Raw genomic sequence first — 16,602 nt, 5'->3', positions numbered from 1 at the left:
TATTGGTTTCATAGTTAATTATAATCTTGAATGAGTGAAGCTATTATAGTAAATTTCAGTTCGTTTTGCAGAAACAAAAATTATATTAACTTATTTCTTGCAGGTATCTTCGAGTTTATGGTGGAATTTAATATACTTCATTAAAATAATAAATTAACTTTATGCATTCAATATTTCAATAACGGAAAGAAGGTGTTAATTTTTCCAAAAGAACACAACGAAAGTGTAACATATTTTGTCGTCTGCTAGGAGAGAGATCTGCGATGATGAGGCGATAGTAGCGATCCTAGTGATGGGCAACTACCCATGTTTGCATTTTTACTACATATTGCGCTTCGCGACTGTATATAGTAGACTGTGATAACAGTAAGTGGAATCTATACTAATAATAAATTTATTTTATTTTAGTTGGTTATTTGACGACTCTGTATCAACTACTAGGTTATTTAGCATCGATGAGATTGGTGATAGCGAGATAATATTTGGCGACATGAGGCCGAGGATTCGCCATAGATAATCTTGCATTCACATTACGGTTGGGGAAAACCTCGGAAAAAACCCAACCAGATAATCAGCCCAAGCGGGGATCGAACCCGCGCCCGAACGCAACTTCAGACCGGCAGGCAAGTGCCGAAACCGACTGAGCCACGCCGGTGGCTCTAATAATAAATCTGTAACCAAAATTTTTCTGGTAATTTTCGATTTTCCAAAAATAATTGGTGTTAACATGTATAATTAACCATTCTGAAACTGAAAATCGCTTTTTTGACATTTTTGTTTGTATGTCTGTCTGTCTGTCTGGATGTTTGTTACCTTTTCACGCGATAATGGCTGAACCGATTTATGTGAAAATTGAAATATAAATTATTGTTAGTTGTAACTTAGATTTTAGGCTATATGGCATTCAAAATACTTTATTTAAAAGAGGGTTATAAGGGGGCTTGAATAAAATGAATCGAAATATCTCTCTTATTATTGTTTATGTGAAAAATGTTTCATAACAAAAGTTTCTTTAAAAATGATTTCCGATACGTTTAATTCCAAGCAAAATTTTGATGGGACCAAATAGTACGAAAAACGGATCTTCTCTGAACCAAATGATCATATTTTAATTATTTGCATGTAATAACAATTAAGAAATATGTTAAAGGAATTACCATTGCACTAAATGTGTGGTCTCTGGACCAAAATGATCGCATTTTAATTATTTAAATACAATTTAAATTAAGTGACATAATAAACGATTTATCCTTCTATCAAACACGAATGTTCACTGGACCAGATGTCCTATTTTAATTATGTAATTACTTTATATTTATTTCTAACAAGTGCAGCGGAGCGCATGGGTACAGCTAGTTGCTACTAAATTGAAATGGTATGTCCAGCTACTTTTTAACCACATAAACGCATTAGCATTGCGAAACTAGCGCTCTACAAAATATTAGTGCTACATATGAAAGCAAATATAGCCTAATTAGATCGATGATAATACTGAACTAGTATATATAATATATATTATAGAACATAATACTAAACATAATATACATTAACTGTATTAACTGTTGCGGCTGTACACGCTATTCCGGGCAGATCCATGGACAGTAACCGTTGTCGCCACTGCTTTAACGAGATAGAAACTCTCGCCCACGTTCTTGGATCTTGCCCGCATGGTGAGAAATTACGCAATGCCAGGCATCACAAAATCAGGTCCGCAACCGCTCAAGCTCTTCGTGACAAGGGATATACCACCTATGAAGAAATCCACGGTATATTGGAAACAGGAAGCTGTCGGCGGGTTGATATATTAGCCTTTAACAACAAAACAGGCTATATAATAGATCCTACTATCCGCTTCGAATAACGGCAAACACCAGCCATCTCCTCCTCGCCCCGTTCCGTGATCACTTGATCACATTTCCGTCCCCTCGCGTATGTGGTACCTAAGAGGTTACGTCCATTTTCGGTTTCCCCTTCAACATTTCTAGAGCTCCTTCAGTGGAGCAGCGTAACCCGGAGTGAGACTAGTGTCCAACAGGCTTGGAGCTCACATATTTAGTTTCGTACAGCCCCCAACCCCTTGCAAGGACGCGTTTTGCGTACCATTAAATTTTTCCTCCCAATTCTCCTCTTTCGATTTTTCGATTTCGCTTCGAATTGAATACAACTCAACCGGAAGATGTCAACAATGAGAAGAATAAAATTTATGGTCCAACTGTTCCTTATTATTTACATATGTATAAGTTACAAACTTTTGAAATTATTGGGTTATTAGTGGGTACCAGAGGCACGATTACAAAAAAAAATATATATTAATTTCTGCAAAGAGTTCAATCTTGAATCCTCTTTGGCCAAGACTGTTTCTTTGATAGCTCTAAAATATTCAATCTATCTCTGAGAAATCACATTTATAAAGTAAATTAATAACACAGCAATAACAATAATAATAATAATAATTCTCACGAAAACATTTTCATCAAATTGTACGTATTTAGCCTACTAATATTTGTATGTTTGGTATGCTTTGTCCTTCAGGGCAACCCCTATCTTAGGGGAAGTTTTTTAAATTAATTAAATACTCTATAAATACAATATATACAATTAATTAATTTAACAAAATCAGCTCCGTTACGGTAAACAAAAATATATATTCTGAGATTATGAAATTCATATCTTTTACCATAACTGTCAGTAAAAATTTGTTTAAGCTAAGAAAATGATCTTCCAGCGTCACAAAACGTTACAGTGACACAATTATAAGAATAATCAGTATACAAATTAACAATATTTACATTTTACACAATATGTACAAAATACAGATCAAAATGAAATACAGTATAACGTAATTGATAAATTAAAATAATATTAACACAAAAATCTGATTGAAAATTCAATTTATTCAGTATTAGAATCAGATAACAATGTAGTCGTAACTTTGTGTTTTAAATATACAACATTGACGATGGAGCGCCTGTATTGTACTATGACTCATAGTCTATGTGTACCTGCTTACAATACTAACCACAGTCTAGTATATACAGTCACGAAGCTTAATACATAGTAAATATGCATCCATAGATAGTTGCTAACCACTAGGATCGCTACTATCGCCTCATTACACACAATGTGAAATAGTACCGGCACAGTCTATTGTTCCTAGCACCCTTACAACTCAAGCTTCGTGACTGTATATACTAGACTGTGATACTACACTGCTTATGCATTCATGGCTAACAAGGTACGTTATGCAGCGACATGACGTAATAGATGTACCAGAAGAAACTACTCGATCCGCTATACATTTGGGAACAAATATACGTTGCCTCGTTATCACATAACATTTTTTTTTTCTTTTGTACATTAAAAGCCAGCTCAGAATTAAGGATCTGGCGCCTCAACCCAAAACTAGTCTTGGGCGTGGGTTCGAATCTCGCTTTGATCGATTACCTTGTTGGGTTTTTGCAATTTTTTCCCAAACTCTGAAGCGAATCAATTTAAATTACATCTTATAGTACTCCATAATGTCGGTTTTTTAAGTTTGGTATTTCGTAACATTTTACTGATTTTCTTAAGTTAGACAATTAATTAATTCATTCCACTCACGCTCTCAACCACTCACCCACCCACTCATCCACCCACCTTCTCATTTACTGAAAAATACAGATTCAAAATAACTGTGACGATTAGCTTCAGTATAATTATCATATAAATAAATCGCCTAGCAAATAATTCAGTTAAGTTACTGAAAAATACAACCAATTATGAAAAGTATTTTAAGAACGTTGGTTTAGTAAATTGCTTTTGTGCGAGATCGTGCGTATTTGTTTGGTTTCAGCACAAAACTAATCCGCGGAAAGTCTAAAATTCCACATTCAGTATTCCCAACCTAACGCACATAACAATTTCCCTCTTCTTACCGCTTAACTGACATATTGATTTTACTGCTTTAGGCTTTTAACATATTATTTTTAGAGACGTTCAATATAGTAATAATTATAAATTGGAAACTTACCACTGCAATTTCAACTAAATTGCACTGTTAATTATTGTTTTTAAATATTTGTAAAAATTAAGTAAACTCTACAACTCCACTAAAGTTACTGCATTCGTGATGCAAGTAACATTAAGGAAGCCGTGAAAAAATCAACAAGATTTCAGATGCCGATTTATTACTGCAATATGTTATATAAATAACATTGTTAAAATATTAAAATGAAAAATAAATCATTACATATCCTTACCGTTTGTTTTAAGTTCGCATTTATAGACGGGGGGGGGGAAGACAGACGTATATCACGGCCTGCTGGAGTATAGTAAACACAGAAAACATTTTAAAGCAACAATGTTGAAGATAGATATTTTTGTTTTGCAAATTTGCCGTCATTGAACAGAAACCAAGATGGAGATTTCATTGCAACTAATTAGAAATTCGTCTTTCAGATATGTAATAAACGATCTTCGCACAAAATAATGTACGATACACAAGCGATATGTTTTCTTTCAATTCTCGGAAATTAAAAAAGCTCAATTACGTTTCGCTTTTTCATACTTTTCCTCGAACATGAAAACTTCAACATACCGCTCTTGTAACGCATATTACTATTAAGGAACTTGTGTTTTATGAAAATTAATTATTAGGAGTAAAATTTTAGGAAAAATAATGAGGATAAATATTTTATGAAATACGTATTTTAGAAAAAATATCCATTAGGGACTAAAGATTGGGAAAATTATCCGGGAATCGTAGTTTTCCTCAATTGATACAATAGACAACTTCTGGCTATTAGTTCGAGGTTGTGGAGTAACGGTTAGCGCGTCTAGCCGCGAAACCACGTGGCTCGGGTTCGATTCCCGGTCGGGATAAGTTACCTGGTTGAGGTTTCTTCCGGGGTTTTCCCTCAACCCAATATGAGTAAATGCTGGGTAACTTTCGGTGCTGGACCCCGGACTCATTTCACTGGCATTATTACCTTCATCTCATTCAGACGCTAAATAACATTAGATGTTGATAAAGCGTCGTAAAAATAATCTCGATGTAATGAATTCAACATTTACATGTTGCTCTTTTCCTGCTTTCTCACATGACAGAGTTGATACTTAACTCCGAAACGTTGGACGTTTCTACACCTGTGACACTGTGCAGAGCTCCAAAATTCTCGCACTCTTTCCCTTTTCTCTTAACCAAACATTTTCTTCCGGTTTTTCTCATCATCACATCATCACTACCGGCTTGCTCACGGTAGGCCTACCACAGCGATATCATCGCCGTATCATCTTATCGTCTGCGAATAATAATCAGTGTAGTTAGATGTTCTTGGCTCCAGATTCAGTCCTGTCTGTAGCCTGTGCATTGACGTGGCCAACCCAGCGACAAGTGGAGGTGATTGATGTGAAGAAGGCTCTAAGAAAAGAGGTTTAAGGACTCTAGATCCGGGTCCTCTGCTCGGAAGAGACATCTCGAGTGTAATTCCGAAAGCATATTTGCACTTCTCTCAGAAGTGATCTCGCTTTCGAGTAATCCGCTACAGGACGGGCAGAATATGAATCATCTGCTACTGTCATCGACTGGAGATTCTTTGACATCTCTTTCGTCATTACGTGCACAGTTCTTTATGGACTTGTGGTTTCCATTGGGGTCACTAGTTCAAACCAGCAGTGGCGTATACTGGTTAAAGGGTTTGGGCTACCACTGACCCTATTATTACACAAAATATATTTTAAAATCCCTATAATGAAATTCCTTACATATTTATGTGAATTCCAGACGTCTTGATTGGGACGAAAATACGTTGATGACTTCGTCCTTGAAATTACAGTTGGGCCACTTGCAAAGTTTCTGTAGAAATGACTTTTCAATGGATATTAGTGCCAAGCCGGATAAACGTTCTTGTGTATGAGTTGATCTACAGTAGGATTTTATTCTCTTCAACTCACAAAATGTTCTTTCTACCGATGCTGACGTAGCTGGTATTGTCACAATTAATGTTGCCAATTTAAGGACTTCAGGAATAACTTGGTTCAGCTGGTTTTCATATATGGCAGATAATATTTCATGGATAGGTTTGTTCGAAAAATCAAAGACTTCTGCTGAATATATTACACTTAATTCATTTTTCAAACGTACTTGATCAAAGTGACTGTTATAGGATTGAAATAATTTGTTTAGTGCCTCATTCGGGAAGTTTTCTCTATAAGCAGAAAATTTTTGAGAATCTAGAAGATGTGTGAACTGAAGCTTTCCATAATCAGAAAATCTGTCAGTAATTCCCATGTGCATACGATCTAGTATGCTGTAGTACAGCTGCCTGTATTTCAATTCATCATCTCCTTTTCTTCGCTTTAATGGTGGTTCCATTGTATTGGCTGGAGAATTTTCATTTTCCATATTACTCCATATGGACGGAAACCCACTACGTCTGAACTCGGATATAGTATTTTTTTTAACTTTGATACCTCTTGCAAGTAGTATGCTATGTCTAGACTTTTTGTCTGAAGAATATTGTAGAGCACATCTGTATGTGCGAACACTCTAGCATAGACTTCAAGAAGAAATATATTCTGAAACTGTGTGAAAAAATTCAAATATCCTTGAGCCTGCACATTTACAGCATCATCCCAGTTTTCTTCAGAGTCATTACAAATGATATTTTTAAAGAAAGCAGTCCGTTTTTCTCTGTATTCCTTTACTATATTTACAAGCCGAGATGTAAAATTCAATCTAGTTGGTGCTACTTTTGGGAGTTTCTTGTCCATAAATTCCTTGAGTTTTCTGATCTTTTAGGAGATGATGAGAAAAATGCAGCTAAACCCGACAGTGTTTTGAAAAAAATGCGGCATTCTGGAATGGATGAAATAGTTTGTTGCAAAACTAAATTGAGAACATGGCTGTAACAATGGACAAATAGTGCTTGAGGATACTTTTCTTGAACTTTTGTTTTTAAGCCATTAATATTTCCCGCCATAACTGAAGCACCATCGTATGTCTGTGCAGTTAACTTATTGCCGACATTGTATTCTGCTATAACACCTTCCACGTGCTGAAACAAAGCAGCAGCAGTTTTGTCCGAACTGACATTTGTGAATCCTATAAACCGTTCTTGAACATTGGCAGTACTGTCGACGTATCTTAAAACAGTGGACAATTGACTCTGATTAGAGCAGTAACTTGTTTCATCAACAACAATGGCCACAAAAGGTTTTATGTTCTTTATCATAACCCCACTTATAGCAAATATTAAGTCATTCTGAATTGCGAGAGAAGTACCACGAAATACTGTTGAACTCTCAAGATGATTGGCCAGTAAATGGTCAAATTCACTTAAGGAACTTAAATATTCAATATAATTTCCTATATTGTCTGATTCCACACTCTCGTTATGACCCCGAAAAGTCAATTCTTGTTTTTCTAGAAAGCAGACTGCGTTAATAAGATGCAGTAAAATCTCCCGATTTGTTTTTTTTCACAAGAGCATTGTGTTGGTTGATGTGTAGAGCTTTTTGCTTATCTAGCTGTAAATCAATTCTTGTCTTCCCAAAGTTTGCAAAGTTCATGCTACTACAAATATGAGCTTTTGATTTGTCGTATTCTAGGACTGCCGTTCGAAGGGAGTTCATATTAGAAAACCCCTCTTTTGACCACACATTAGTTTCGCGGCTAAATAACAAACATGGCCAGCAAAATAGTTTAGACAGTTTAGAAGTACCACACAACCAATTCCACTTACCATATGATGTTGAAGTGAAATGGCGTGTGTACTCTCGCTGTTTTTCTTTTACGTCCATGGACAAATTTAACTCAGGAGTTGGTCTTTCCATTTTCACAATTTCAACTTCCTCGTTGTTATGTACGACGGTTAAAAGGCACTTTTAATAAACCTCCTATTACACAGTCATTTTCAACACAAACCTCTCCAGAAACTTGTTCTGCCATATTTTTCACAAAATCACTTAATTGGGAAATTAAAAACTTAATAATTCACAATTAATATAACTCTTAGACACTCGAACAAATCACAGATTTAAAATAATGCACTGCAAGAACACAATCACATTCAATTGCTAGCGTACTAAGCGTATTGCTGCTTCGCGCCTGCGAAGAAACCGATCACGAGAGCGGCAACTCGCACAGCCTACACTGCACGATGGTAACGGAAGGGAGCGAGGGGGACGGGCAGTTGTGCGACAGGACAGCGTGCGCGGTACGGTCACAGGCTACCTCAGGTAGCAAGCGGTTTCTCCAGCGATGCCGCCTTGACAACTTGTTTCTTTTCGAGAGCAGAGAGCGCATATAAATCTAACAATTACTTTAATTTTAATTACTATGGTAAAACTAATAATACAAAATTATTACATTATGTTATATTATAAACTTTTTCTTTTGTAATTTCCTTGGGCTACCGCTGGTAGCCCCGGTAGTCCGCAAAATACTCCCCTGCAAACCAGATCAAGGACGATAAAATCCTTCGTCCGGCTTCCCTGAGGAATAAAAGTTAAGCTGGGAGGTCCATACCGTAGACTTCTGCCTTGTGAAAGAGCCATGTTTTATTTTACTTGGTTATTTAATGACGCTGTACCAACAACTAGGTTATTTAGCGTCTTAATGTATGTATTTATTTACACTGCAAGTGGGCAAGCACCCGGTGGCAGTGGTATACACAATATAAGCAGTACACAATAAAATTACAATACACAATACAATAAGAATACACAATACAACTTCACAATAATTACAATTAATAATAATAATAATAATACATAAAATAACCTAATTAATAAGTGAATCTAATTTTACATTAGGCCTACAACCACAATATGTATAGGCCCTACATAAGTTTCACATTGGTACTGATAATAATCTTTCACTTTACTCTCATCTCACTCACTGTACTGGCACTATGACACATTTCACTGAAACTTTGGAACACATTTCACTGACACTACAAATTATCACTGATCGGAACTATTCACTGCACTGTAAAACCATAACTTCACTGACTCACCACACTTCACTGATACAACAGCTCAAATAAGACAAACAGTTCCAACCTTATTCATGCTTATAAACAGAACTACGTTTAAACTAAACATTTCTAGTCTAAGACCCTCTTACAAGCTATTTTTAAATAATTTACCATTCAAAACAAGGGAGTAACTCGTCAGGCTATATAAATACATGTCACCTTAAAAAGTAAATGTCAACTTAATTTTAATTTACACTTTATATACAACTTTTTAAATTATTTTTTAATCTCCTTAAGGAAGGACTGCCCTCAAAGACCGCTGCAGGTAGGTTATTCCAATAATTTATAGTTCTATTTAAAAATGAGAATTTAGCTACATCCGTTTTCTGTTTCCTACATTTGATTTTAAAATCTTGATCGTTCCTACCATAGTATGTTGGCTTCTCTAACCGACCCTTTATGTCTACCTAGCGTCGATGATATTTGGTGAGATGAGGCCGAGGATTCGCCATAGATTACCCGACAATCGCTTTACGGTTTGGGAAAACATTGGATAAACCCAACCAAGTAATCAGCCCAAGCGGGAGTCGAATCCACGCCCGTGAGCAAGTCCGGATCAGTAGGCAAACGCGCTACCGACTGAGCTACGTCGGTGATTTTTCTTTATACTACACCTTTTTAACTCAATTTTCGGAAAAAGTAAACTTATATTCGGAAAATCTCACTTTAATTTCGGAGAAAGTAAATGAATTTCGGAAAAGATAAATCAGAATTCCGAAAAAATAAACTCAATTTCGGAAAAAATTATGTCCATTTCGGAATGATTTGAAAATTACAAAACAGATGAAAACATAATAAATTTACCGTATTTATTTGATAAGAAACATATCCAAATTGTCTTTGTCTTCTAGCTTACATTGTTGCTAAAGATTATTTTACAGTGAGATTAAAATATTTATTTTTATTTATTTATTTATTTATTTATTTATTTATTTATTTATTTATTTATTTATTCATTCATTCATTTATCCTGGTAGAGATAAGGTTCTATCTTCCCCTCTACCAGAGAATTACAACTATAATATTAAGAATACAATTACAATTATAATTACAATTAATATTAAACAAATACAATAAAAATCAAAATACTAAAAGATTAACTGATTAATAAAGACAGCTTATTGTTGAAGTTAAGAAGAGAGAATTTTTTATTCAATGAGTAAAAATTAAATTTACTCTACGCAGTAAGAAAATGCTTGATAAGTTGTTTTTGAACGCTACTAAATTCCGACAGTCTCCTGATGTCACTGGGTAGGGTATTCCACAAGCGCGAGAGCGAGATTGTGTATGATGATGAATACGATGATGTCTTATGTGCTGGTATGGCTAGTATGAGGCTATTTTGCGTGCGAGTGAAAAGATTATGATATGATGACAGGTAACTGAAACGGGAGGCAAGGTAGGTAGGTGAAGAGGTGTGAAGGACTTGGACGAGGAGAACAAGAGAATGAAAATTTCTACGTTCGTTAAGCCGTAGCCAGTTTACGGACACTTTGTAATCTTTGCGACTGGTTCACATTGAGGTCAGTCAGTAGAAAATCACAATAATCAAAGTGAGCATTATTAGTGTTTCCACTAGTATTTTTTTGAGTGATAGCGGGAGAAATTTTCGAATGCTGTTTAAGGAATGCAGCATGGAAAGCACTTTTTTGATAATATGGGTTACTTGGTTATTCCAGTTTAAATGCGTATCGAAGTAAACTCCAAAGTTTTTAACACAGGAAGCAAAAGGGATTATTGTGTCGTTTACTTTGACGGAAAGAGCAAGAGCAATGTGCATAATAGACGGTGATGTCCCACTTGTGATTTTCTTGCATTGAGAAAAACACACCAGAAGTTGACAGATAATGAAGAGGTAGATATAATAAGGTATCCCAGGAGTGCCGTAACCACTGGCAGAAACAGAAAATGTATAATTATTAACATATTTTCCCATTTCAGTTTCTAAAATACACTGCATTTTCTTATGAATGTTTCTGTAAGCTGAAGCTAATGTTAATTCATTTGTAAAGTCTGTCTATTGTGCTGTGTTAATTAATTTTCGGAATTTCAAACTACTTTTTTTCCGAAATTAACTTTAGTGTTTCTGAAATTGATCTGATCTTTTCTGAATACAAGTTTACTTTTCCCGAAATTGAAATTACTTTATCTGAAATTGAAGTTAAAAAGGTGTCATTAATTTAGTTTTCTGCCCAAGGGCAGGTCTTTCACTGTAAACCCAGCTTTCTCCAATCTTTCCTATTTTCTGCCTTCCTCTTTGTTTCCTCTTATGATCCATATATCTTAATGTCGTGTATCATCTTCTACCCCGAACTCATCTCCCATTCACCATTTCTTTCAGTGCATCCTTCAGCAGGCACTTTCTTCTCAGCCAGTGACCCAGGCAATTCCTTTTCCTCTTCCTGATCATTTTCAGCATAATTCTTTCTTCACATATTCTTTCCAACACAGCTTCATTTCTTATTCTGTCTGTCCATTTCACAAGCTCCATTCTTCTCCATATCTACATTTCAAATGCTTATAGTCGCTTCTCTTCACTTCGTCGTAATGTCCATGTTTCTGCCCCATACAATGCCATATTCCATACAAAGCACTTCACTAGTCTCTTCCTTACTTGTTTCTTCAGAGGTACTTAGAAGATGCTCCTTTTTCTATTAAAAGCTTTGTTGGCCATTGCTATCCTCCTTTTGACTTCCTGACAGTAGCTCATGTTACTGCTTATAGTACACCCCAAGTATTTGAAGCTGTCCACTTGCTCTACTGCCTCATTTAGAATTCACAAGTTTGACTCCATGGCAGTCAATTGAAATTTTATCACGGGATTAGGGGTATCATGGAATTAGGCACCTTTACCCTATAGAGCAGATACAAAAGTATACAAGTTACATAATAATTTATTTTTTTTTAATATAACAATAGACAAGTTGAAGAAAACAGAGATTTAATAACATTATTGTATACTATACTGCTATTTTGGAAGGCTCAGAATCAGAATTGAAAAATGGAAAAGGGAAGTGGACAGTCTGGTAATACTAAGCGTAAATGCTTCTCTTCTACACAATAAAAAGGTAATAACAAAAGATACTTCAAGTGAAATGCGCAAAAATTCTCAGAATGTAAGAGTTTGAGTCCCAGGTCGCCTGTTTGGAGAGTCCATGACGTCATAGCAGACGGTTAAACTCTTGCTAAATTCTGCGTACTTGAAAATTTGATGCAGACAGCTGACTGGGGTTTCAAAGGGGTAATAACCAGTTAGAGCGGGATTATAAGAAGAGAAGCCCGCTGCCGTAATAAAGTGGAGGCGGAAACAAAGCGCCGTGTGATGCATGGCAGGCAAACAAACACACAAAAAGAAAGAAAGTGGAGGCGCCGTTTGTCAACAAGTGAAGGCGGAATGCGCCGTCGTCTCCTAGCAACCAATTGATCTTCCCTTGTCTTTGCTCTGCCGTCTACTGGTCGCTTGGCTCCTTCAGATAATCTCCAAGTAAATAGCACTGCAGACTCTACTGTTCGCCATTCCGACGGACGCACACGTCTACAGCAATGATAATGATAATAATAATGATAATAATAATGATAGTAATAATGATAATGATAATAATAACGGTAGTTAAATAATAGTAATATTAATAATAATAATAATAATAGTAAATTATAATAATAATAATAATAATAATAATAATAATAATAGGCTAATAATAGTTACTACTACTACTACTACTACTACTACTACTACTAATAATAATAATAATAATAATAATAATAATAATAATAATAATAATAATAATAATAATAATAACAGTGTAGGCCAGTTTCTATCTGATGCTTTTCCAATTCACTGCGGGCTAAAACAAGGAGATGCACTATCATCTTTACTTTTTAACTTCGCTCTAGAATATGCCATTAGGAAAGTTCAGGATAACAGAGAGGGTTTGGAATTGAACGGGTTACATCAACTTCTTGTCTTTGCGGATGGCGTGAATATGTTAGGAGAAAATCCTCAAACGACTAGGGAATACACTGAAATTTTACTTGAAGCAAGTAAAGCGATAGGTTTGGAAGTAAATCCCGAAAAGATTAAGTATATGATTAAGTTTCATGACCAGAATATTGTACGAAACGGAAATATAAAAATTGGAGATTTATCCTTTGAAGAGGTGGAAAAATTCAAATATCATGGAACAACAGTAACAAATATAAATGACACTCGGGAGGAAATTAAACGCAGAATGAATAAGGAAATGTCTGTTATTATTCGGTTGAGAAGCTTTTGTTATCTAGTCTGCTGTTAAAAAATCTTAAAGTTAGAATTTATAAAACAGTTATATTACCAGTTGTTCTGTATGGTTGTGAAATTTGGACTCTCAATTTGAGAGAGGAATAGAGATTAAGGGTGTTTGAGAATAAGGTGATAAGAAAATACTTGGGGCTAAAGGAGATGAAGTTACAGGAGAATTGAGAAAGTTACACAACGGAGAACTGCACACATTGTATTCTTCACCTGACATAATTAGGAACATTAAATCCAGACGTTTGAGATGGGCAGGGCATGTAACACGTATGGGCGAATCCAGAAATGCGTATAGAGTGTTAGTTGGGAGACCGGAGGGAAAAAGACATTTGGGGAGGCCGAGACATAGATGGGAGGATAATATTAAATTGGATTTGAGTGAAGTGGGATATGATGTTAGAGAGTGGATTAATCTTGCACAGGATAGGGACCTATGGCGGGCTTATGTGAGGGCGGCAATGAACCTGCAGGTTCCTTAAAAGCCATTTGTAAGTAAGTATTATTATTATTATTATTATTATTATTATTATTATTATTATTATTATTATTATTGTATATGATGATGAACACATTTTGATCATGATGGCGCAGAAAAGGATGTTGGTGGTGATGAGATGAAGGAAGACTCGGTTGTAGTGATATTGCTTAATGTGTACGAGAAATGTGCAATCAGCGCTCCTCTACGCCGACTGCCTTAAGTGACGAGGCAATGAGCCAGCGTAACGAGGTTAGCAGTTACTGCATTGCGCTCAATTGACAGACGGACGGACAGACAGGTGATGGAGGAATCAAGTAGTTCAGCAGACGTGGCAGCACGTCCCTGAGTGTTGCAACACTGACTCTGACAATTGACTATAATAATAATAATAATAATAATAATAATAATAATAATAATAATAATAATAATAATAATAATAATAATAATAATAATAATAATAATAATAATAATAGGAGAAAAGCCACAAATGATTAGGGAAAACACGGGAATTTTACTGGAAGCAAGTAAAGAGGTAGGTTTGGAAGTAAATCCCGAAAAGACAAAGTAGTCCTATATGATTATATTTCGTGACGAGAATATTGTACGAAATGGAAATATAAAAATTGGAAATGTATCTTTGGAAGAGGTGGAGAAGTTCAAATATCTTGGAGCAACAGTAACAAATATAAATGATACTCGGGAGGAAATTAAACACAGAATAAATATGGGAAATGCCTGTTATTATTCGGTTGAGAAGCTTTTATCATCCATTCTGCTGTCAAAAAATCTGAAAGTTAGAATTTATAAAACAGTTATATTACCGGTTGTTCTTTATGGTTGTGAAACTTGGACTCTCGCTTTGAGAGACGAACATAGGTTAAGGGTGTTCGAGAATAAGCTGCTTAGGAAAATATTTGGGGATAAGAGGGATGAAGTTACAGGAGAATGGAGAAAGTTACACAACACGGAACTGCACGCATTGTATTCTTCACCTGACATAATTAGGAACATTAAATCCAGACGTTAGAGATGGGCAGGGCACGTAGTACATATGGACGAATCCAGAAATGCATATAGAGTGTTAGTTGGGAGGCCGGAGGGAAAAAGACCTTTAGGAAGGCCGAGACGTAGGTGGGAAGATAATATTAAAATGGATTCGAGGGAGGTGGGATATGATGGATTAATCTTGCTGAGGATAGGGACCAATGGCGGGCTTATGTGAGAGCGGCAATGAACCTCCGGGTTCCTTAAAAGCCAGTAAGTAAGTAGTATTAGTAATATTGGGAATAGTAATAATCAGAGACAAGATCTTCATGCACTATCAAATCGTAAAATATGCCTGCATCTATGCACATCAAATGGCCAAAAATATGCACAATGAAGGAAAAAAAAAACATTGAAAATATGCACTATCAAAATTGAAACTTACATTTTATTTTCGAATGGCACAATTTACTACTACAGTCTTCGATATTCTTTTCCCTTGATCCACTGTGCCACAGGATCTCTTCTCAAACATTTAATTGGAGGCATTACAATACTTCATAGATCACCACAGAACACAAATACAGTAGCTGATTCACAAAACACCTGTACATGTAGCCTACTACAGACCTTCTACCTAACTACATTTCCAAATTAAAGGCATGTTAGGGAAAGCATGTTAGTGCTATTATCGCCAAACTAAAAAGTATGGGAGGGAGCAGAAGAGGCATCCTGTTAATAATAATTTTAGCCTCAGGGTAAGACTAGTTTAGAACAGGAGTGTGGAATTCCAGTGTGACAATACACTGAGAGGATTAGCTGGTAAGGTTCAAAGTCCTCGAGTAGAAACCCTGCAAACTGTTAGCATTTCACGTATATTTTTCAGTACATACACTCAAATATTGTAAGCTCAGAAATACCAAACTCTACGAGGCAGCATTTATAAAATGCAGTATCATGCAATTTAACATAAGATATGCATTATTAAACTTACAATTTAAAAAACATGCATTATGCATGAATTTACCACTAAAAATACCAAAACATGCAAATATGCACGGGAAAAGTATACATATTTCGAATCACTAAGCCATAAAACGGATATTTACAAAGTTTGAGAACTGTAGCAAGCTTATATAAAAACATGCATTTGCATGGAAATCCTGTCCCTAGTAATAACAATAAAATTGCATTAATTATTATTATTAATATTATTTTCTTTAGTTCTTAAAAGTTAAAAATTCATATAATGAAAAGTATTCAGTAATGAACTGATTCCATGCACAGCTTTGTGTATTGAGTATGCTGAGCATTCTTACAAATTTTCATGTAAATCGGAGGAAATGGAAACTGCTAGGAACTTTATTATTGACCATAAACGTAGTTTTGAGAAAACTTCATTTTTAGCGAGTGAGGTAGGTTTAAGAGAGCTACGCATAGCATTTTAAAAACGGTCGCCAGACCTTTAAAAGTAGTAGGCGGGAGCTACATATAGCGCAGAATGTTAAACAATTGTATAAGGTAATTATTATTGTAAAAAAAGTATGTATTTTTATAATTTTGATAAAAAATTCCGCCCTAGTGTCCCGATAAAAAAGGAATAAGGTAAAGTAAGAAGGTAGTAGAAAGAAAGAGGTAAACAGCGTATTCCGAATCTCAATGGACATCAATGACGTCACACTGCAGCGAAATAGGAACAAAACTGCTGGAAGGTTCGATGACTGTCATATGGCTGTACAAGTTGTTTTCTGTGCTACACTAGCAAGATTTTTCGAAATTTCTATACTGTCATCTCGTTCAAAGAAAAGAAAGCATAAACAATTAATTTCTTG

Source organism: Periplaneta americana, chromosome 2, assembly GCF_040183065.1.
Source record: "Periplaneta americana isolate PAMFEO1 chromosome 2, P.americana_PAMFEO1_priV1, whole genome shotgun sequence".
In the NCBI taxonomy this organism is placed as follows: domain Eukaryota; kingdom Metazoa; phylum Arthropoda; class Insecta; order Blattodea; family Blattidae; genus Periplaneta; species Periplaneta americana.
The sequence above is the reverse complement of the archived record's forward strand: the minus strand, read 5'-3'. Positions refer to the sequence as shown.